Here is a 22,962-nt window from a genome sequence, read left to right as displayed (position 1 = left end):
TTAAAATGGACGGTGTATACCATGATATACACCCCATTGTTGTCAAGAATCCTGAAAGACTTATTGGCAAAGCGACTGATAAACCCCCGTCTACTATACGTCCTGGATGCAAAATAATGGGAATAGTTTGAATTGCGATGATAGAACCGTGGTTTTCAATAAATGCTTGAAAGAGAACTGGATCAAACTACCGGTGTATGTTATTTTGACTTGTATTGTCATCACTATTGGTACCAAATTCGCTCGAAATATAATCTGTCAAAACTTGTAGCTTACTGTTCTGTTATTTCCAAGAATAGAGGTAACGCTTTCGATCTTATCTATATTTCTCAGTTCAAGTGAAATGAAAGACTGTATGAAATAAGATGAAATATTTTGATATAAAGAAATAGACATTTAAAAAAAATGTTATTGTTCTAAAAAATTGTATCTTTGTTGTTGTTTAGTATAAATAGGTACTTCAATATTCTAGCAAAATTACTAGGAGACAATTCTACCAACAAAGTGACACTTTATCGTAATCGAATCGGAACGTAATAATTGTCGTTATCCGTTTTCCTATTTTTTTTAATTTCATTATTCACTATTGACGTACAAGTTAACAAATATGTTTTGACATTACGATGTATGGTAACATCATATCGGATTGTTTCCGCTCGAATATACATAGAATAGTCAAAGTTGGATTGTATATACGTGATTCATGAGCATATAATATGTAGCACATTATATATATGTTAAATTAAATATTAATATAACAGAAATTATAACAACATATTATTAAATATTTATATTATATTATATTATATTATATTATATATAAATGTTTAGGTGACATAGCAGTAAAATAATCGTCTTTAAAGCTGAAACTAATACCACTCAGACGAAGCCACAAAAATCACCTATTACTATATACTTAATATTATATAACTTCTTGAACTTTTCATAGACTAAAATTGAATTTCAAATATTCCCAAGATAGCATATTAAAACGGTACTCCTGTGGACATTATTTGCAAATCACCAGCAATAATACCCCACAAAAGATATTTTATTGGTTGCAATTGTGGGACAAGCACTTAAAATTGAAATTCAATGCTAATATCTGATATAATACTGAGAGATACGACTGAGAATGGTTCGTGATTAAGTCGAAATCAAGATACAATACAGAATTCTAAATTATTGTTGAATACTTTATACAAACGTTCGTGTACGTGGATGAAATTTTGAAAACGTTTTTATTTATAAAACGCTCACATTTGTTCTTTTAAATGTCCTTAAAAGGACATGTCATTTGTTTGGTGAGTGAATGGATTTCTACTTAGTTATATGTGTTAGTATATATGATTTGGAAATTGAAAACTGAAAATTATAAATAAATATATTTTTATTACAGTTTTATTAAATTGAAATTTCATTGAATTTTTTACTTAATATTATTATTTTCAATATACGACGATTAAGGTCCGGTAATCGTAAGTTTAAAATATCAACATATGTTATACTTTACCGTCTGTTGGACAAATTCATGGACATGATTAGTTTCAGACATAATCGGATGCTCTACTTACCTGGAAAAGAGAAAAATAAAATTAATATAAAAAGTAATTAATCCGTGTAAAAGCTAGACATCTTTATCAAAGGTATAAATGTTGCTATAATTATTTTTCGATATAAGTCTTCATAAATTTCTCATATTTTTATTCATTAATACTAAATAAAAACTTTTTGGTTAATTTATTTGCAATATTTACGTAATGAATTTCTGAATTCTATTTTTAAAAATATAGAACATATTATATGTTGTTTGGTAATATACAGCCAGCCTAAGGTTAATCAGTTAAGACATATGTATATACATACTATCTATAAACTCTAGGTTCCAAAGAAAGCCGTTACATCCTTAGACGCAATGTGTCGTTATCAACTAAAAAGAAAGCGCGCAGGTATATCCATCGTGTAATTTAGCGATCTGTAACATTTCAATAGTAGCCTACATTTTAATACATATAACACGTTTTTCGACAAATAAGACGCATTTGACCAAATACAGCACGCAATTCTACCCCTTACATATCTGTTTATACACATTAAATTTGCATATCCCGTGTTTTAACATACTAGGTAGTTTTAGAAAACGATCTGAGGTAGCATTTAAGATTCACATCTCGTATTTATTGGAGACAGCGGCGGGTGTGCCGCAAGGCAGCGTACTCGGCCCCACATCTAATAGCATTTGTTTGTTTCAAGCAAAGTTAACAATAAACGGTTTACTTCGTTGCCAGCGTAAAGTACACTTTACGGTACTGATTTAGCGCTTGGATAAGTTTCTGCATGAATTCAATTACAGCTGAGATCAGTGACCCGACCGTTGTATGCATTGAACGCGGCCAATGGCTAAAGGAATCCACTATAAATTTTCAACCATTAATTATACCTATTCTATCATAATATTCTGTATCAGAGCGAGATATACGATTGTACGGTAACGTCAGTTATACAATTCCACTGAAAGCTTAATAGTTTTAACGGCGTGCGGTAATATAATAATATTTATATTCAATTATTTGATTTTGTTTAATTGACTTTATCAATATATATTTTTAAATTGAATTTAAAAAATAACACTAATAAGGAAGTGAATCGATAGTCTGATCGCGAATTATATATTTTATGTACTTTAAAACCCTATTGACAATATATAATTGGGTTGTAGTAACAATTTTAATTGTTCCGGCCAGGTTGTAATTGATACCTGAATATTTATAAGGCAAATTACGTCACCGTTCATCGTATTTGAAATAAGCCAACATTCAATTAAACCAAGTTATTGATGTGATACATATATTGACGCGCCTTGGGTGTAAGGCGACCTCGTCTGCCGTGACGGTAAGCGGCATGATGCTTTATGTACTGACATCCTTTCTCCGCCGTTATACTCCCTTGTACATACGTGGCGCGTATACGTTGCTATTTTTATTAACATAATAAGAAAAATAAATTGACTTTTAACTAAACTATTTTTGTATTTGTTTTTCTATATATTTATTTATTCGTTTTCTTTAATTATAGATTATTTTAAAAACCATTAATTTCGATGTATAACTTATGACATCTCACGAGGGCATTCAATTAAATATAGCAACTAACTCATTAATCTGATAACTGGAGTCAATACTCTAAGTAGGTATAATCATATTTTTTACATATATATATACAAGTTATCTTTAACATAAATATATATAAATTATCCCATTTCGTTAACTACAATCTCTTTAATTTATAAACACGTTCGTTTCCATTAATTTATAAATTATGCAAAATTATCTTCTATAAAATGTTGTCCAATAAAAATTGCTATAATAATAAAAAATAATGCAATAAGTACAAGGCAAACAGCTCCATTTTTTATTACTTGTATGTAATGGTCTCAGCTGGAATTGCCTGAATGCGGGTTGCCTTATTAGACAAATTACGTTTATATTATACTAGTACTCTTGTCTGTCTGTGTTTGCGTAAAATAAACATGAAATTTCATATTTACAAAATTGCTATATGTATGAGTTTAAATATACTCTTTGAGGAGATTATCTTTTTAAAACTGTAATCCAGTTTGATTAAAATGAAAATCCGTGTGGTATATATTTTTTGCTGGTTTCTAAGCGATCGGCCAAATGGGCCACCTGATGGTAAGTCACCAACCTTAAGAACTAAGATGTTATGTCCCTTGTGCATGTAGTTACACTGATTCCTCAACCTGCACACCGAAACATAACAATGCTGAGTATTGCTGTTATGGGGTAGAATGTCTGATAAGTGGTGCCTACCTAGACGGCCTTACTTGTCTTGATTAAGAAAATGTTTGGTAAGTTTTTATGTTTGGAAAAGTGCTTAAATACACTTATTTTCACACACACTTGTGCACTTTAATATACCTGTGATAGCCTGTGAGGTTTTTTGACAGTGTGTCATGTAACTAACTATCGTTACCTAATTAGGTCAGAAGGTTAATTATTCAAAAACATTTAAACTACCACACGCTTCGTATTGCAATGAAAGTATTTTATTTCAACGGTTCTTTGTGAAAGCCGCACGGGTTGCTGTTTGGCGGTAGAATATCGGATACATATGTTTTATTTTTTTATTATAGCAATATTTAGTATTGTTGAATACCCGTTTGAAGGGTGAGTAACTACACAAGCACAAGGGACATAACATCTTAGTTTCTGAGATTGGTGGCGCATTAGCGATGTATCGAATGATTAATATTTCTTAGAGCGCCAATATCTATAGACGATGGTGACCACTTACCATTGGTGACCCATTTGCCAGTCCACCTACCTATTTTATATTTAAAAAAAATTAAGTATAAATAAAATAAACTGTAACCGTAACAGCCTGTGAATGTCCCACTACTGGGCTAAAGGCCTCCTCTCCTCCTTTTGAGGAGAAGGTTTGGAGCTTATTCCACCATACTGCTCCAATGCGGGTTGGTGGATTACACACATGCAGGTTTCCTCACGATGTTTTCCTTCACCGTAAAGCACGTGATGAATTATAATCACAAATTAAGCACATTAAAATTCAGTGGTGCTTGCCCGGGTTTGAACCCACGATCATCGGTTAAGATTCACGTGTTCTTACCACTGGGCCATCTCGGCTCTTCCTGCCATCTTGTTTTATATAAGTAAGGATAATCTTTATTAAAAATACATATATTAAAAAACAGATCATTACCTTAATGATACCTAAAATGTTGACCTTTACAATACAGGATAATTAAATTTAATTACCTTAAATAGATTACGCTTTTTAAACTAATTTGTGTGTATTTTTTTATTAATAAATCTTGTTCCCATGTTTTAAAAACATTATTAATCTAGACATTTAAAATTAAAAATACAAAACAAATTATTAAGACATTCTTCGAAATCTTTACAGATATATCTTCCATCAATTAAGTCAAGCTATCTTTCGAAATGTGCAACAGAATTATGCGTTCTACGAATAAAATGTCTCCCCAGTCAAAGCGATCAGGATTCACGATGACACGAGGAGATAGACCATAGTCGTTCATTTGAATAATGAATTATAATAATATGGTACTTATTTGCAATTCAAACCAAAGTCAAAGGCTCGTTTAGCAACTGGAGCTTTATTATTGAGGGAATTTAACATAAGCTTGTAAGTTGTTTGTATTAATTCTGTAAGTTACCATTCGTACTAATAAACTTCCGTCTCAGTGCTATCTCCTTACTAAAGACGATGATTAGTTCTTAGTCCTTATTACGAAATCACTGCGTGCCAGGTATGATTAACGTTAAACACCTTGTTCCTGTAATAATAATAGCTTACTAATGTTAGCTCCCTCTTAATTTAGGAAACGCCCATTTTTAAAACTTATTAAGAAATATTGGTAAGTAGTGGTATGGGGTGATAGTGGGCGGGACGGGACGTTACGGCCAGGCGTGAGCAGTTGATATAGAAGATGTCACGTAATACCGTCACGTTGGGCGGGCCACGTCCTGCGGTCTATCTGTGTAACTATTGATATGAATACTCATAGAACGCAAGGCGTCGCGGTCATGCCAGCGTCGCGTCGCCGTTCCGCCTCGTCCGCTATCTGACGCGTCGCGTCGTATATTCAAATTACATAACAATACGATCGAATTAAATATTTGTCAAACAAATATTCAAGACAAATTTGCTTGCTATTCGCACATATGCATAAAAAAGACCCACCACAAAAAGATCACCGAAATGAACGAATTACTTAAGAACCAATAAACTATCTCTTAAGAGATTTTAGAATACAAAGATTTTAAAGTACGTAGATTTTAATAGATAAGATCACCTACAACGCCTTTGATTTAGTAACCGTAAGCATTAAACTTCCTTAAGAACTTCCGCAAGAAACCACTGTAGAACTTTTCAAAAAGAAAATTGCCTGTGAATGTTCCACTGCTGGGCTAAGGCCTCTTCTCCTTTTTTTTGAGGAAGGTTTTTGAAGCATATTCTACCACGCTGCTTCAATGCAGGTTGGTGGAATACACATGTGACATTTCAGTGAAATTAGCCACATGAAGGTTTCCTCACGATGTTTTCCTTCATCGTCAAGTACGAGATGAATTATAACACAAGTTAAAGACATAAAAATTCAGTGGTGCTTGCCCGAGTTTGAACCCAAGATCATCGGTTAAGATTCACGCTATCTTACCACTGGGCCATCTCGGCTCGGTAAACTATAAAATAAACTTGCAATTTGACGTTAAATTACAATAAGCTACTTTGAACCGCAAATTACTCATATACCACCAAAAAAAAAACGAACAGTATCATCAAAAATAAATCACATTAATTTTAAAATACCGTTACAAATAAAAGTCAATGACGGTATTAAAGCAATTTCGAAATGCATTGATAGCTTACAAGATATAGCAGAAATAATTCATGAATATCTCGAGGCCAACGTGCATACATATTAAAGTAAATAACTTGAATATTTCCGGCAACGTTGTTGATGATCGGACGTATAAATAATTTATTTAACAGGAGCGTAAAACAGTTAACTGGGTGTCTACGTAAACTATCAGGATTTTAATCCAGGGAACAAATGTTTATATCTATCATATTGGGAGATTAGTATTGATGTATTTTGATTTCTGTCATTGTCAATGTTACTTTAACTGTTGATAATGAACGTTTTAGTATATATCTAATTTCTTCTGGACGAGCCGGTTGGCGTGGTTGGTAGATACTTGCCTTTCACGCCGAAGGTTGTGGGTTCGATACCCACCAAGGACAGACATTTGTGTGCATGAACATGTCTGTTTGTCCTGAGTCTGGGTCTAATTAGATAAGTGTGTATTTATAAAAGAAAAGTAGTATATGTAGTTGTCTGGTTTCCAAAGTACAAGCTCTGCTTAATTAGGATCAGATGGCCGTGAGTGAATAATGTCCCAGAATATTATTATTTTTATTATTATTCTTAAATGTATCGCTTAGTACGAGGAGAAAAAGTATTCAATTAATTAGGAGTTAGTTTATGATATCTGACATAAACTAATTCCTACTTAATTTATATAATCTATAGATTTGTTGTATGTACTTGTAAAAAACTGATTGAACATTTAACTTGATTTAAAATTAAATTCATAAAATAAAATAGAAATCAACAACGTAAAAGCTCAAACTAAAAACAAAATAAACAATTAATATTCCATAGATCGCTTTATTAAAACGCTATTTCGCTCCAAAAACCGCGGAACAGATAAAATATAAAACAAAGAATTTATATAAAAACTTTTTGTTTGTTGTAATAAATTATTACTCGATGACACAACAGTTTTTTAACTTTTTTTAACGACTGCAGTGCGCAGTGGACCGCATCGCGAGCCATGAATATTAGTGATTGATAGTTTTCGATATTGGTCTCTTTGTTTCGGATTAAAACCTTTTTTACTTAAGCCATTATATTAATTGTTATTTAACAAGCTTATGGATATCGGTATATATAGATGTTGCTTAGGTGGTAATTAGTTAAGAAATGCAGTGTCTTTTTCTTTCGTGTGTCAAATCAATGATGACAGAGAGAGAGAGAGAGAGAGTATTCAGTGTTTAACTAAGCACTCGCTAAGCAATGTATATAAGAAAGGCGGCAGGCAAGTAAAACCTTTATTGATTTAAATTTTGTTTTATTTAACTGCCTCGTTTGTCTAGTGGCTTGACGTAAAGCCGCAGACCCGGAGGCCCTGTGTCAATTCCCAGGCTATTAAAAAGTTATTGGGTTTTTCTATTAGAAAATTCCCAGTAGCAGCCTGGAGTCTGGAAGTTGGAAGTGTATACCACTCCCGTGCCTGGGAAAGCATGTAAAGCCGTTGATCCTGCGCCTGAACTCTTTCCGGTCGTGTCGGATTGCCGTCCCATCGGATTATGAGAGTTAGGGAATAAAGAGTGCACTGCGTTTGCGCACACACTTGTCACTATAATTCTCCTGCGCAGTTGGCTAATCTCTCTTGAGTTTTGTGTATGTTTTATTAAACTGGGCTTTATTAAATTGGGCTTTTAAATTTTCGTTTTTTAAATTTATCGTCTTCGCTCGAACTATCGGCAGAAATTCGGTTATTACTCGTAACGGTTATCAATAATATTAATTAACAACTTACTATAACATATTCTCGGCTAGTCTTTGTAAAGAGCGACAGCCAGTAATCTTAATTCAGTAAGGTTACAATGGATAAAATCCAAACCATTACATAAGAATGGTATTCCAGAAGCCAATTACTGCAAGCTAACATTTCATGATCCCTAAGTAAACCGTCGAAATAGAAAAGCGATTTCTATAAAAATATTGCTATAACACACCAAGAAGAAACCAATCGATACTACGATCTCATTCACCAATTGATTCAATAAGTATTTAAATTAATTCATAACAAGTCTTCACAATTACGAGTACGTTGACCCCGTTAGCATCAATGTTCAGATTAAGGTCGTGCATTCAATGCTGTATTTGTAAGATCATAGACGATTTTAGGTTAAACGAGATCTAAGTTGGTCAAGTGTATTTATAACTTTTAAGTTATCTGTACTTGAAAGCTCGGGACGGGTCTTGTTCTCTTCTATATTTATGTTATTAAATATGTTTATCCGGTCAGGCCATTAAATTTAAATGGTCGTTTTAAAATTGATTAATCGACGCAACGTAATTCATTGGTATGGCTTTGTGCAAGCTTCTCTTTTTATGTACATAGCCTGTTAATGTTCCACGGTTGGGTGAAGAACTTCTCTCAACTCGAGGAGAAGGTTAGTTTATTCCACTACGCTACTCCAATACTGGTCGATGGATACTTACAAATGTGATGTTTTCTCGTACGCCAAGTACGTAATGCTTGATAGTGACCCGATTTTGAACCCACAATCTTAGGTTAAGATTCATATGTTCTAGCCATTGAACCATCTGAGCTAGAAGACACGCGCATAAGTAATATAAGTTTTAATTGTCATCAGTGATATAAAAAGTAATTAATATTTGCAACAGGGCGATGATAATCAATTAACTGCGTTATAATTATAAACATATATAAAGTACCTTATATGTGGGTTATCAGGGTAATCCGTAATGGCTCACCGGTTAGAAGACGAGAATCTTTACCGTTTATTCCGAGTTACGGGCAAGAACCATTGAATTTTCATTTGCCTATTTTTAGTTTATAATTCATTGATCACCGGTGAACGAAAACGTTGTATAGAAACATTTGGCGGAAGAATTAATTCCCCAACCCGCATTGGAGCAACGTGGTGTAGTAAGCGCAAAAAAGAGAGGATGCCTTAGCACTGCGAGGGATATTTACTTGTTACTTTTACTTCACGTAATACGTAATTTATTTATTAAAAAAATATTACGCATCACAAATTATATATTGCAGTAAAGACGAGTTTGATGCTAAAACCATTTAACAACAAGTAACTTTAGGAAGGTTTTTTACTTGGTGGTAGGGCTTTGTGGGAGCATATTCTACCGCTAAGCAGTTGTGTTCCAGTTAGAAGGGCGAGTGAGCCAGTGTAACCGAGTGTCTTGGTTCCCAGGTTTGCTGGCGCATTGGTGATGTAAATAATGATTAATGTTTCTAACGGCTTCACTGTCTATGGGTAGTGGTGAGCACTTACTGTCAGGTCCACCTATCTATATTAAAATAAGGTTGACTAATCGTCGTAAAGTGAGTGTAGAGTAATTATTAAAAATACCATAAATGATTTATATGTTCTACATAACTTATAGCGTGATTCACGAAATATAAACAATATTTATAATCAATTTCTCACGGAACTGATACATACATTAATTGCACAAAAAAAATATTCTATTAAAATTTTATTGAACGAGACACCGGTTTCGGTGTCGGCGGTATTTCCTTTAAAACGAGTTATCATAATATAATATGTTATAAAAATTATGAATCCGTATAATGTTTTGAAAGAAAAAAATATTTTATTTCGTCTAATGCATTCCAAAGTAGAAGTATTCATGTCAATTATGATAAACTACTGGCCTGCTCCACTCTCTCATAACATATTAGTTATATGTACAAAATATTATGAAGGGCGACTAATACGTAGACTTTATAAGCGAGTTTTATATTGAGCTGAGACGAGACGGCTCAGTAGATAAAATAAATCTTAATTGAAGATCGTAGGATCAAAACCAGGAAAGCACCACTATTCATGTTTTTGTTTTTATGGTGACTGAATTTTCGGATGAATTTCTGCAACGTATGTTTTACCTTGGTAGGGCTGTGTAAATAACCGTCTAAGTAGGTAGCACCCACTCGAGTGCAAATATATTAACAAAGATAGACAGTGCAAGTCTATTGTTGAGCGTTTACCAACATATGGCTCAATTTCTAGTATTTTTAAATAAATAAACAAAAATTAAAGTTATGAGTAAATCTATATTTACTGATCAAAATCACTCATATTCCATTGTAGGCCTTATGGCAAAATAGAAAAGCATACCTGAGAAATCAATCATACACCAGATACTTGCACAAAACGTACCAAGTAGCGACTAGCGGCTACTGGCAATCTATCGTATCGTGACATAGCTGTGGCCAATAGTCTCGACAATACATTAGTTATAAGTATGCGTGAATGTGACCTCAATCGGTCAAGTTGTTAAAAAATTACGAAGTGATTTTTTTTTGTGACTTGTTGCATGTATATACAAAAGTAACCATCAAACACATCACCTTATGGTAAGTAGACATTGGTGCTGTAAGAAATATTAACGAATCCTTACATCACCAACGCGGCATCAATAGTGGAAACTCTGATGTGATGTACCTTGCGCGCTAGCTCGCTCTCCCTTTCAATCGAAACACAACAATATTAATATTTGCTATATGGCAGTAGAAAACGTGATCATTGAGTGGTACCTATTCAGACGGGCACAAAGCTTCCAACCAAATCAAAGTAAAAAAGTCTCCAAGCTTACATGTGCAATCAAATTTAGATTATATTTTACAATAGTTGCATAGAAACGCAACGAACCGTAGCGTCCGGATTTCCGTAAACATTGTTTAACGGTGTGTCCATTTAGAACTGTATCGTTCTAACTTCAGTGTAATTATATTATTAACAAGGCAAACCATTTTATGCAAAAAAGAACTCATTTATCTTCAGAACTGGTCTTCAGTGTAAATCGCCCCCCTAGGGCAGATATTAAATGGGGTATTAGAGTTTATGCCTTCCCATAAAGTTCAATTTAAACATAAATCGTTTAAAATAACATTTTTACAGTTTGCGCCTGATATCTCGTAAAGCACAAAAGTTCGGGAATCGGTGATATAAAATATAGTTCAATCAAACGAGTTACGATTTTCAAATGATAATTATCCTGTATTTTTTATATAAAATTTGTCTCGAACTAAAGCTATAAAATAACCTTTTTTTATATGTAAAGCTATCATAAAACCGAATTGAGTAGATTGTTCGTTCCATTTACTGTCGAGTAATTTTTAACAATGATGATATCCTCCTAACCGTGCAGGCGGACAATCTCAAGAGAGATTAGCCAACACACTATAGTCCACATGTATGTGCGCAAGCACTTTCTAGACTCCGGGCTGGTACTGAGAATCTTCGACAGAAAAAACCCAATAACTTTTTATCGGACAGACCTAGGTTTGGAACTCAGGGGCAGCCGTTAAAAAATATTATAATAAATAGCACTGTTAAGCGATGAAAACTTTTTAATAAAAAAAATGCAAGGAATTTGTGTTAACTTATTGAAAAAACTTAATGAGCCGCACCAGTGCCTTGTAAATTGGACTTTTGACACATTTTATTTTTATTTATGCTATTAATTTAAGATTTTATTCGTCATATTCCAATTACATCCGTTAGGTAAGTCAGTAGCCGTAGATATCCCACAGCTGGGCAAATACCTCTTTTTATAAGATGATTTAGAACTTATTGCACCACGATGTTTTGCTTAACCGTGCAATAAATTATAAAGACAAAAATTAAGCACATGACGATTCAGTGGTCCGATTTCGAACCCACGATCTCCGCTTAACATTCACTTGTTCTATCCTCTGGGCTATATGGTCTCAATGTTCCGTTAGTTTAAAGTGAAACATCATTTTTATATTAAGCACATACTAGTTGATAGTATTCATATAATGGCAAATCACGATTTCAATATGGCTTAAGTAGTATAATATATTTAAATACTGATTAATAATAATAATCTAATATCCTGGGACATTATTCACACACGGCCATCTAATCCCAAATTAAGCAGAGGTTGTACTATGGAAACCAGACAACTGTTATACTAAATATACTACTTTTCTTTTGTAAATACATACTTATATAGATCATTACACCCAGACTCAGGACAAACAGTGACACATTCATGCACACAAATGTCTGTCCTGGGTGGAAATCGAACCCATCTACCAACCACGCCATACGGCCCGTCAAAAGTTTGATCGAGTAATTCAAGAGTAAGTTACATTACGCAGATGTCATGTTCAGATTGCATTGTTGGCTTAGTTGCTAATTTATTAGACTATAGATCCCAAAGTTCGGGTTCAAAATCCATGTCGAACCGATTATAAGGTACTGCGGTTTCCTTGACCTTATGTCTGGAGTTTAAGTATATTTTTAATGTATCTTAAACTATTGTAGAGTTATTATGTAAAAACATACTTGTAACTCAGTGCAAGGAACGTGAAATGTCAATAAGTGATAAACGAAATTGACTGTAAGAACTATTACTTGTAAAGGATATAAGCATCATAATAGCGTATCAATCAGGAGTGATGCAAGTTCTTATAGAATAGCACTCCAGCTTTGATGTGAAAAGCTTATACTGTAATTTTTATTTACAGTAAAAACTTCATATTAAGAAGTTATTTATTTTAATAAGGATTAAAACTGTAAGGCAAATAAGAATTACAGTTATCGTTGATATTTCCTCGTCATTTTAAACATTAAAATTATTACTGTGATTTATCTACAGACAGACGTATGTGTTCGCAGACATATTGGAGATCTATGAATCTTATAAATATATATTTTTTTGTGTATTTGTTAATTATAAATTACATTAATTAATATATTAATTTCTTAGAAAACACTATTTGTCCGACTACATGTAAGTATAATCTTAACTTTTAATTAATTAATTAATAATTAATTAATTAATATCGTGGGACATTTTTCACACACGGCCATCTGATCCCAAATCAAGCTTCTACAAAGCTTGTGCTATGGAAACCAGACAACTGATATACTACATATACTACTTTTTTTGTAAATACAAACTTATATAGATAATTACACCCAGACCCAGGACAAACATTCATGTTCATGCACACAAACGTCTGTCCTGGGTGGGAATCGAACCCACAACCTTCGGCGTGAAAGGCAAGTGTTCTACCAACCACGCCAACCGGCTCGTCATTTATTATTTACGACACTTTACTGCTGGGAAAAGGTATCCTATTTAGGAGTGAGCTTATACTACAGTATGCTGTATGCTCTAACACGGAATGGACATATGACACATTTCTAATGCAGTTATTCCAATTTTTTTCGTTCGAACACTAGACTAAGCAATGTTTCGATGGAATATTTGAATATATATATATAGATTATAGGCCCGAATGATATATATTGCATAATATACAGTAGGCTACATTTTATACGTGAAATGTTCACGAGTGATTCATTGGGTAAAAATAAGTTACAATATATGATCACGATTTTACACTACAGAATTTCTCCTTTAAGAAAACTTACTATAAAACATTATTTCAAATTAACAGAATAGGAAAACCGCACACATATTTCCCACAATTTGAATCCTGATAGAACTATCATACAAGATCATGTAAACATGTCTGCACGCACGAACAAGTTCTGGTCAATGACCGCGAACTAAATGTTCTTATTAATCCGATTTCGGTAACCTTAAGTTTCATGTGGGTGAAAATTGACAGTTTAGTAATATTTAAAGATGTTATCGGTTATATACAAAGACCTAAATCCCAAAATTAAAATTTGATAGGAGCCACATGCCCATGAAAACATGAGACGAGAACTGTTGTGAATTTTTAAAAATAGAGGTAGTGGCAATTGGCAGTCCTCGAATGGAGATTAGGACTCCGTTAAAGGAGCACAGGAGTCTCCAGGTAAACCTGAAAAAGACACGATATCTTTTTCAGGATTACCTGGAGACACTGAACTGAAGGAAACTGACATGTGCAATGGAGCAGGTCTGTGTTATATTAGCCAATTATTGAAAACAAAATCCCTTATTAAATATACAAACATTTCGGATAAGAAAATATCTCTTACCTAAGAGACGCCAGCGAAAGAAACTTAGCGGGTATTTTTTTTTTCCAAAGTCAGAATGAGGAAGTTTTTATTGCATTTTGAGAATACTTTGCTACAAGTGGTTTTAATGTATCAATAAAAGCTATCATACTGTACAGGATAACATGAATAATCAAAAAGAAGTTACTAGACTTTCGTGTGATAATTACCGTATAATTGAACACATATCTGTCAGAATGTAAGTTCGAAACATAACGTCCTTTTAAAATAAATTATGTAAGTCATTATATATACGACATGTAAAAGTCGATGAACTAGCTAATAATCGTTATGAGCCGTAAACGATAGCTATTTAAGAGATATGAGCTTTTATTTATCAAAAAATATATTAAGAAAATTCTTATAATTTTTAATATAAATTAAATTCTGTAATTAAATTTAATTTATTGTCAAATTTTAAAACAAGAACAACTTCTATTAAATTCCCTCTTGATAATTAATAGCTGCATATACCGTAGTAAAGGAAGTTCAAATTGTTTTATTTTCTAATTATTCTAATGTTATTTCTGCTTGTGTGTGTCTGTATGCGTGTTCCTTAATTTCTTTCGCATAATATGTTAAGAAATATTATGATATCGATTTAAAAATCATCCAAGGCGTCATAAGTCTAATGCCTTATCAGGATGGACGGTAGGATAACCTCGCATGCGCAGCCAAGAGCATAGCACACCTACGGAGCACCGGATGAGTTACAGCAGAATCCCGTAGCCTCTTTGATCCGTGCCGAAGACAGCCATCGCTTGAGACTTAATAACAAGAATCAAACATAACCCAGACCTAACGGGTTCTAAAGCTTTCCACTGCATGAAAAAAGACCTTGTACTTGTTCAGTCGACCCTCAAGCAAAAAATACTCTACTTCCAGACATCAACACATTATATTGCACGACACATCCTATAATCATGGTAATGAGAACTCCTCTAATTATAAATGCCGCAATTAATACCACATAAAAATTTACACTTTTTTCATCTCAACATAAATTATGGGTCTTGAAAAACGTATCAATGGCTATTTTTATAAGCCATTACATTAATAAATATGCGTCAAACGAAACGAGTTCTTCAATGGTTATAATTGATTTCAAGACATCGAAGCGCCTAGGTCTAGTCCAGGACTGTTTTTTAAATTTATTATAATATCTGATCGGTAATCGAGTGAGCAATTAATGCATTCTTCTGTGTTTTTATCTTACGAGTTTTTTTTTTTAATTAATTGGTTGAAGAATTTTAACTCATCATTATTGTAAATTGTAAGGTACAAATTATACATCCTATATATAATGTCATTTTGGTTTGGGGATGCGAGTTAATATTTTTATTTCCAAATAGACATATCTCCATGTACGTATCTATTGTATCTTTTCTTTAATTTATGTTATTTTAATGCGCTAGTTATTTTTTAAATTATTTTTTATAATTCAATGGGGCAGCAATCCAACATAACCGGAAAGACGTTAGACGCAGGAACAAAGGGTTCCCGCGCTTTCCGGGGTATTTGAGTATTAGCAGTGCCAATTTCCAAACCTAGGGCTCATACAATTTATTGACAGAAAACCCCAATAACTTTTTATTGTTCTGACCGGGGATTTGACTTCGAAGTCTGCAGACAGATATGAGCTGTTAGACCAATGAGGCAATTTCTCTAATGTTTTTTTTAAATCTATATCTATAAATAATTTATGTTTATTAATATTCTCTGTCTGTCCATCTGTCTGTTACGCTTTTATGACTAAATCACTAAACTGATTTTGATGAAATTTAGTAAAAAGCAAGATTGGAACCCGCGGAAGAATACAGGCTACTTTTTTACACTAACTATAAACCGCTACATATGAAAGTTAAAAGATAGTTCTGATAAGTGTTTATACGCCAACACACACGCGAATAGTCTGCTTAAGCTCCGAATCAGTTACCTTAATAGGAAAGGAGACCTTTAGAAGATAATTAACCTTTAGATACTTTAAGTAAATAAAACAGACTTACAGAAAGTCTACTAGTTTAATTAACGATAGCCTTGAATAAAAGGGCCTGACAAACGGAAAAATATTTTTTCAAACTTCAATAGCTATTGTACAAATATTGAGCGCATGGAATGGTGGCAAGTATGCTAGAAGATTTTAAGATTAAATCGCAGTTCCGTAGTTTGTTTACTGTAAAGCAGAAAAATGTACCAAATAATCATATATATATAATTGGTGAATTAAGAATATTTATAATTGGTATATAAAGTAATATTTATAATAGGTGGATTCAGTTGGCCAGTGGAGAATTAATCAAGAAAGTACCCAATGTTTCATCGAAGTAACCTTGAGAGGTAGCAAAGGGCATGTGGTTATCGCTCCATGGTAAGCTGATAACATGTCAATTTGGAGTCAGGTAACGTCAAATTCTGTCCAGAGGAAACGAACACCCACATAAAACAACTAAAGCAAATAAATCTATCGGATTTCCTAATACCTTTATGCTAATTTAAATATTTATAACTGGTGGACAATATATATTATTCTTAAGATAAAAATAGTATTTTCTTTTATTCGTTTCTAAAAAAGTAAAATAAAGTCAGCCCATCTCAAGTCACGAGTTCATGCAACCATATATTGACGACGAAAATCCTCAAAATCCTTATGGTATGATTTCAGGTAGCAACAATAAAACTGATGGGCTTGCAACCTCAAGAACGGAAAGTCAGGTAGATGGTTATACTAAATATTTGTTGTGTCTAAATATGTGTTTAACTACGCTGACCACACTTAAATAGGTTTAAAAAAAAAAATGAATCTTCAAGTCTTGTTCACATTTTAAGACATTTAATGTACTTTCAAAATATTTTGATGTTCTTTTTTTAAATAAAAAAAGAGTTATGTAAGGTATGATAAATGTTATTCATACATGTCCGAATTTAGATGGGGCAGTTGACAGAACACGCAATGCACGCGGATCTCAAAAAATTAACGGATTAAATTTGCAATCAAATTTTCATGTGCTTAATTTATTTTATAGAGTGCTTATCATTAAATATGGTGATATAATATATCGTGTTAAAGAAATTCTAACAGAAGTAAATATAATTTCTACATTTCAGTAATCGGTTATAATTTTTATAAGAAAAATTTGGTCATATCGTTTGAGACAAAAATTTACGATAGGTCCGTTTTGAAAACCTTTACTATGTACTAATTACGTTTGCGAACCGCCAACGAATAAAAAACTTCAAATAATGTATGTATAAGATACGCTTAAATACGAAATAATAAATTTATCCGAAGTTTACCACTTTAGTTAAATATACCGACGTTAAAAATTACATTGCTTTCCAGTTCAAATGATACACAGTTATCATATTATAATTTACTGTGCTTATCTAAATAACATTATGAATATTAGACTTTTGGTTTCTACTACGTTATATAAGGGATGAATATTATAATTATTCTTTATTTATAATAATGAGACCGGCAAATGATACACCTGATGGTAAGTGGTCACCATCGTCTATAGACATTGGCGCTGAAACCATCACTTTGGGAATTAATATGTTATGTCCCTTGTGCCTGTTGTTACACTAACTCATTTACTCTTCAATCCAGAACATAGCAATACATAATATTGCTGTTTGGCGATAGAATATGTGATAAGTCGGTGGTAGGCGGGCTTTCAAGAAAGCCAGTACTAAGCACTACCACTAAGAAATATTATTATTACTGACCCCATATTCTTGTCATATCTGCTCGTTTAAATTCTTTATTTGCCATAAAAATTTAAATTACACAGAGTCCCATATCGAGATATATATTACCTTTTTCGTTTTTGTTATATCGGTAATCAATTCCTGCGAGATGGTCGATTACAGTAATATATTCATGGTTTATTCTCGTGTTGTAGGACAGTGCGATTCTATGAATTCAAAATAAACGCGTAACGTCCATCGGCTTGATCGAGGACTGGTTTATAAAAAAAATTGTCCTTGTCTGAAATCAACTGTTCCATTACGGTTTTTATATTTTCTTTTCCGTTTTATTTTGTGCATAATTTATAATTATAGCTTTTAAAGGTATTCATAATTAAATTTAAAAAATGTATATATTTAGAATAGGGTGTTTTCATTAAATTTCAAATAAAAAATATTTATTTTTCTCTAAAAATTTAACGATTTTTTTAGGGATATGTGTATTCCTTATATAATAAATTTAAAAATATTGCAAATGTTTTTATTTATAACCTAATTAACCAAATAAAAATTAAAAAAACAATAACTAATCGAACATCTCTAATTTAATAAAGTAATCAACTAAGTTCAGATTAAGAAAAATGTTCCGTAGTTATATACGCACAATTAAAAAAAAAAAACTTAATACAAACTTTTTAAATTATTTTTTAGTATAAAATAATTTCTTATCTGTAATTTATATATATATATATAAAAACATAATTGGAACTTACTCAATATTTTCCAAAACCACTCGCTCGCACTGCACTAACGAAATAACGTAAATAATTTTGAACGTTCACGGCACACGTCCGTCCCGGTTGCCGACTCGGAGCAAACTGGATCCGAGAAGGTCTCCTCATCGGCTATTATACCTCGTATACTAGTTTCCATCGTCTTTCACTAGTAGTCAGCAGCGCTTTCTGGGTTAATGAGGAGTCCGATACAACGGCTGTTCTCAGTTTTCTAAGCGTTTTCGCATGTCGATGGGTTAAGCCGCTCAGTTGTTATGCTGCCCTGGTACTTGAGCCACAGGTGCTTTTTTTTACAATATATATACCTATAACCCAACTAAAATAAAAACGTTTCTTATAGAAATAAACGTATCAACTAATTGTGTAAAATGTCAACAATAAACATTAATAGTATAATTCCCACAGATGCGCAGATCTTTTCTCATATTTCAGGAAAAGGTTCCATTCTAACACGATACTCCACTCCTTGATTAAAGTTGTACGGAATGGAAACACTCATAAAAGTAAATAGCAATCGCTTCGATTCTAATTGAATGCATTTGTCGCAGCCTACGTGTACGATATTTACGAGCCCCTGGATTGTAACACCATCAACTCTGTAACTCCACTTCTAAAAGAAACGTCTTCTTCATTATAGCCCCATTACTTATTCTATGACATAAGTGTTATAAAAAAATGTAAGCTCTACTAGAGCTAACCGTAACAGCCTGTGACTGTTCCACTACTGGACTAAAGGACCTGTCTCCCTTTTTGATTAGAATGTTTGTAATGTAACTAACACCGATACAAAATGTAGATTCTACCGAAAAGAACAATCAGTTGACAATAGACAAAGTCAAAAGAAACACCATTTAGTCTACAATTAAGTAATAAAAAAAAACAATACGACTAAAATATTAGTCGTGAAGAAGTTATTTCCCTTGATGTAAATATGTATTATAGCACAAAATATAGATTATTGTGACGTCAAAACCATATTTACTTATGCACAAAAACCATTAAAAGTAATTAATTGGCAACACATAATCTTGAAATTGCCCGTTTTAATAATTTTACAGTATAAAACAGACCCGTTTTGTCTTAAGTAATAAATATTTTAAAAGGTAAACGACAAAAAAATCTTATTTAGGATAATTCGCGGAAGGATTATTTAATTATTTGGGTTAAAATGTAATAAATAAAGTGAGTTATAAGAATAATAAATACACATATGTGCACACAAATGTTTACATATATACAATAATATGTTCTTTTCATCGAAAAGGATGACCTTATAATATAGAGATAACAGTTAATAAGTCCTATTAGGAGCTTTTAATGCAAACTAATTCGGCTTGAGGTTTTGTCAAAATTAATAAATTGAATATATTCGTGTAATTAACATATCATTTAAACATAATCATCATATAATAGCAGGAAAAATATAAATTTCAAATTAGGATATCTCATACCATTTTTTTGGCAAATCAAACGTACATCGCACGTTTCTCGTAAATCTATAATCATATTCCTTTAATGAAATCTTATCCCAAATTGCTTTAAGCACATAGTAAAACAACACGTGCTTACTTCGAATTAAATCCATTATTAATTACATTACATTTGTTTATTCGCATATAGTTAGTTATTTGATATTTTGTTTTATTTCATAATGAAAAAATCTGCAGCTTCGCTAGCGGTGAATTCAATGAGTGACGAAATATTTAGGCGGACGAGGATATGGGCCATCTGATGGTAAGTGGTCACCAACACCCAAAGACATTGGCATTTTAAGAAATGTTAACAATCGCTTACATCGCCAATGCGTCACAAACTTTGAAAACCTTCTTGTAGAAAGCCATTGGACTACGACGATACCACCCACTCATCAGATATTCTACCGCAAAACAGCAGTACTTGGTATTGTTGTGTTCCGCTTTAAAGGGTGACTGAGCCAGCGTAAGTATAGGCACAAGGGACATAACATCTTAGTTCCCAATGTTGGTAGCGCATTGTGTACCGGTTTGAAGTATGAGTAAGCCAATATAACTACAGGCACGGACCATTACATCTTAATTTCACGAGAAAAAACATTCTCAGAGCAAACAGCGTAACGTGCTTTCGGAGGCACGGGAAATAGTTACAAAATATTCTAATAAATCTCTCATGTGCGATAAATAAATGCGCTTAGTTTAAATAATGAAAGTTTTCTGTCATTATGTCTTCACTTGTGATCGCCTGTCGAATCGATAATGACTATTTATAATACAAAGTTACTCAAGCGTGTGGACATTCAACTCACTAATTTACAGTAACAGAAAAGTAACAGCCTGTGAATATCCCACTGCTGAGCTAAGACCTCCTCTCCCTTTTTGAGGAGAAGGTTTTGGAGCTTATTCCACCACGCTGCTCCAAAGCGGATTGGTGGAATACACATGTGGCAGAATTTCAGTGAAATTAGATACATGCAGGCTTCCTCGCGATTTTTTCCTTCACCGTCAAACACAAGATGAATTATAATCACAAATTCTCATGTGCTTAATATGAAAAATCAGTGGTGCTTGCCCGAATTTGAACCCACGATCATCGCTTAACATGATCTCGCTTCTCCTGGCCATCTTGGCTTTTATTCAGATGAGACTCAAATAGAGTTTATCTGAAGCTATATCAGATTCCGTTACCGAATCAATCAGTCACTAATTTAATCGATTTAAAAAATTGACTGAAATGTTTATATTAGGCATCGCCAGCGTTGAATTCATTTTAACGAATTTTCTTTAAATTGCCACTTTAACGTACATAATGCATATTTGAATTATAAATATTTAATTATTAGGTATCAATGGCAGGCTAAAATAAAAAGTGGTTGTTTTGTTAAAGTAGATCGCAAACAGCCTAAAAAAGAGGCAGTTCTTTTGAAATCACAGGCAGACACTTAAATATTATTTATTTGTATAGATTTCCATGGAATTTATGAATGCACATTTTTCTATAATATTTTTTTACAACACAGGCTATTATGTTCTGGAATGTTCTTCCTTTAAATATTTGGGAGGCTAAAACCATTTATACGAGTATGTTTAAAAAACTTGTAAAAGATCACTTTCTGTCTCAAATGCCTACTATATATATCAATGTTTTTTTTTTTTAATTTCATCTTTTTATTACTAATTTTGTTTATCGTTTTTATTATTATATATTTTGTATTTATGTTATATACTTGTAATTTTAGTATATATTGATAATATTATTTCTTTTTTTATGTTATAGGCAGGCAGTCGAGTAAATGGGTCACGTGATGGTAAGTGGTCTCCACCACCCACAGACATTCGCGAGGTAAGAAATATTTATTCTTTACCACCACCAATCTTGGGAACTGAGTTGTTATGTCTCTTGTGCCTGTAGTTACACTGGCTCACACAGGGTGAATCTAACCGGATCTATTTCTTTATTCTATTGATATATTTTGTGTATTTTGTATTTATATTGACATTTACTTGTTTGTTTTTGTTACAGACTTATGTTATTTTATTTATTATAAGAACATAAACCACCTAGCTCATATACTACGAGTAGTTCCTTACGCCGTTGGTTGCCTGGAAGAGATCGCTATGTAGCAATAAGGCTGCCAAAATTGTATGCTGATATATTGAGTATTGCTGTATATATTGAGTTAGTGTTATGTATTTTTTTCTTTTTTAATCTTTGTGGTGTACAATAAAAGTATAAAGTAAAGTAACTAATACATTTTATCTTTGTTTATGGAATGGACATAATCAATCATACTTTTGTATAATAAAACAATTAAATATTTCAAAACACAAAACTATATAGTCACTGCACTATCCCCACTTCTAAATATTAATATGTATGAAGGAAGTAAGTTATTTATTAGATATTTGCTGTTCAGACGATTAGTCAGAATGTGTATCTTCGAACTAAGTTTCCCTTCGGATGATAAAGGCTCTTCACACTGCGAACGTTTCATTTTATCATAATTATTCTCGTAACGAAATCTAAATCAACGGTTACTCTTTTTCTCCATTTCAATTACAAAGTTGTTAATACTTAAAAACACTGTAGCATTTTACATCAAGATGACTACTGATTA

General features: G+C 32.7%; 1 protein-coding gene across 1 annotated transcript in view; it reads right to left on the bottom strand.

The window, feature by feature from the left end:
• The window catches only part of LOC126777197 (agrin), an 81,333-nt gene extending 62,383 nt beyond the window's left edge, over positions 1–18,950 (bottom strand). Inside the window, exon 1 of the mRNA XM_050500170.1 lies at positions 18,852–18,950. The gene's annotated coding sequence lies outside the window, so the exon portion shown is untranslated. The remainder of the gene's footprint in view (positions 1–18,851) is intronic.
• Between the last annotated feature and the right edge of the window lie 4,012 nt (positions 18,951–22,962).

The sequence above is a fragment of the Nymphalis io genome, chromosome 22, assembly GCF_905147045.1.
Source record: "Nymphalis io chromosome 22, ilAglIoxx1.1, whole genome shotgun sequence".
Classification (NCBI taxonomy): Eukaryota; Metazoa; Arthropoda; class Insecta; order Lepidoptera; family Nymphalidae; genus Nymphalis; species Nymphalis io.
This window is presented reverse-complemented; position numbering and strand designations above follow the sequence as displayed.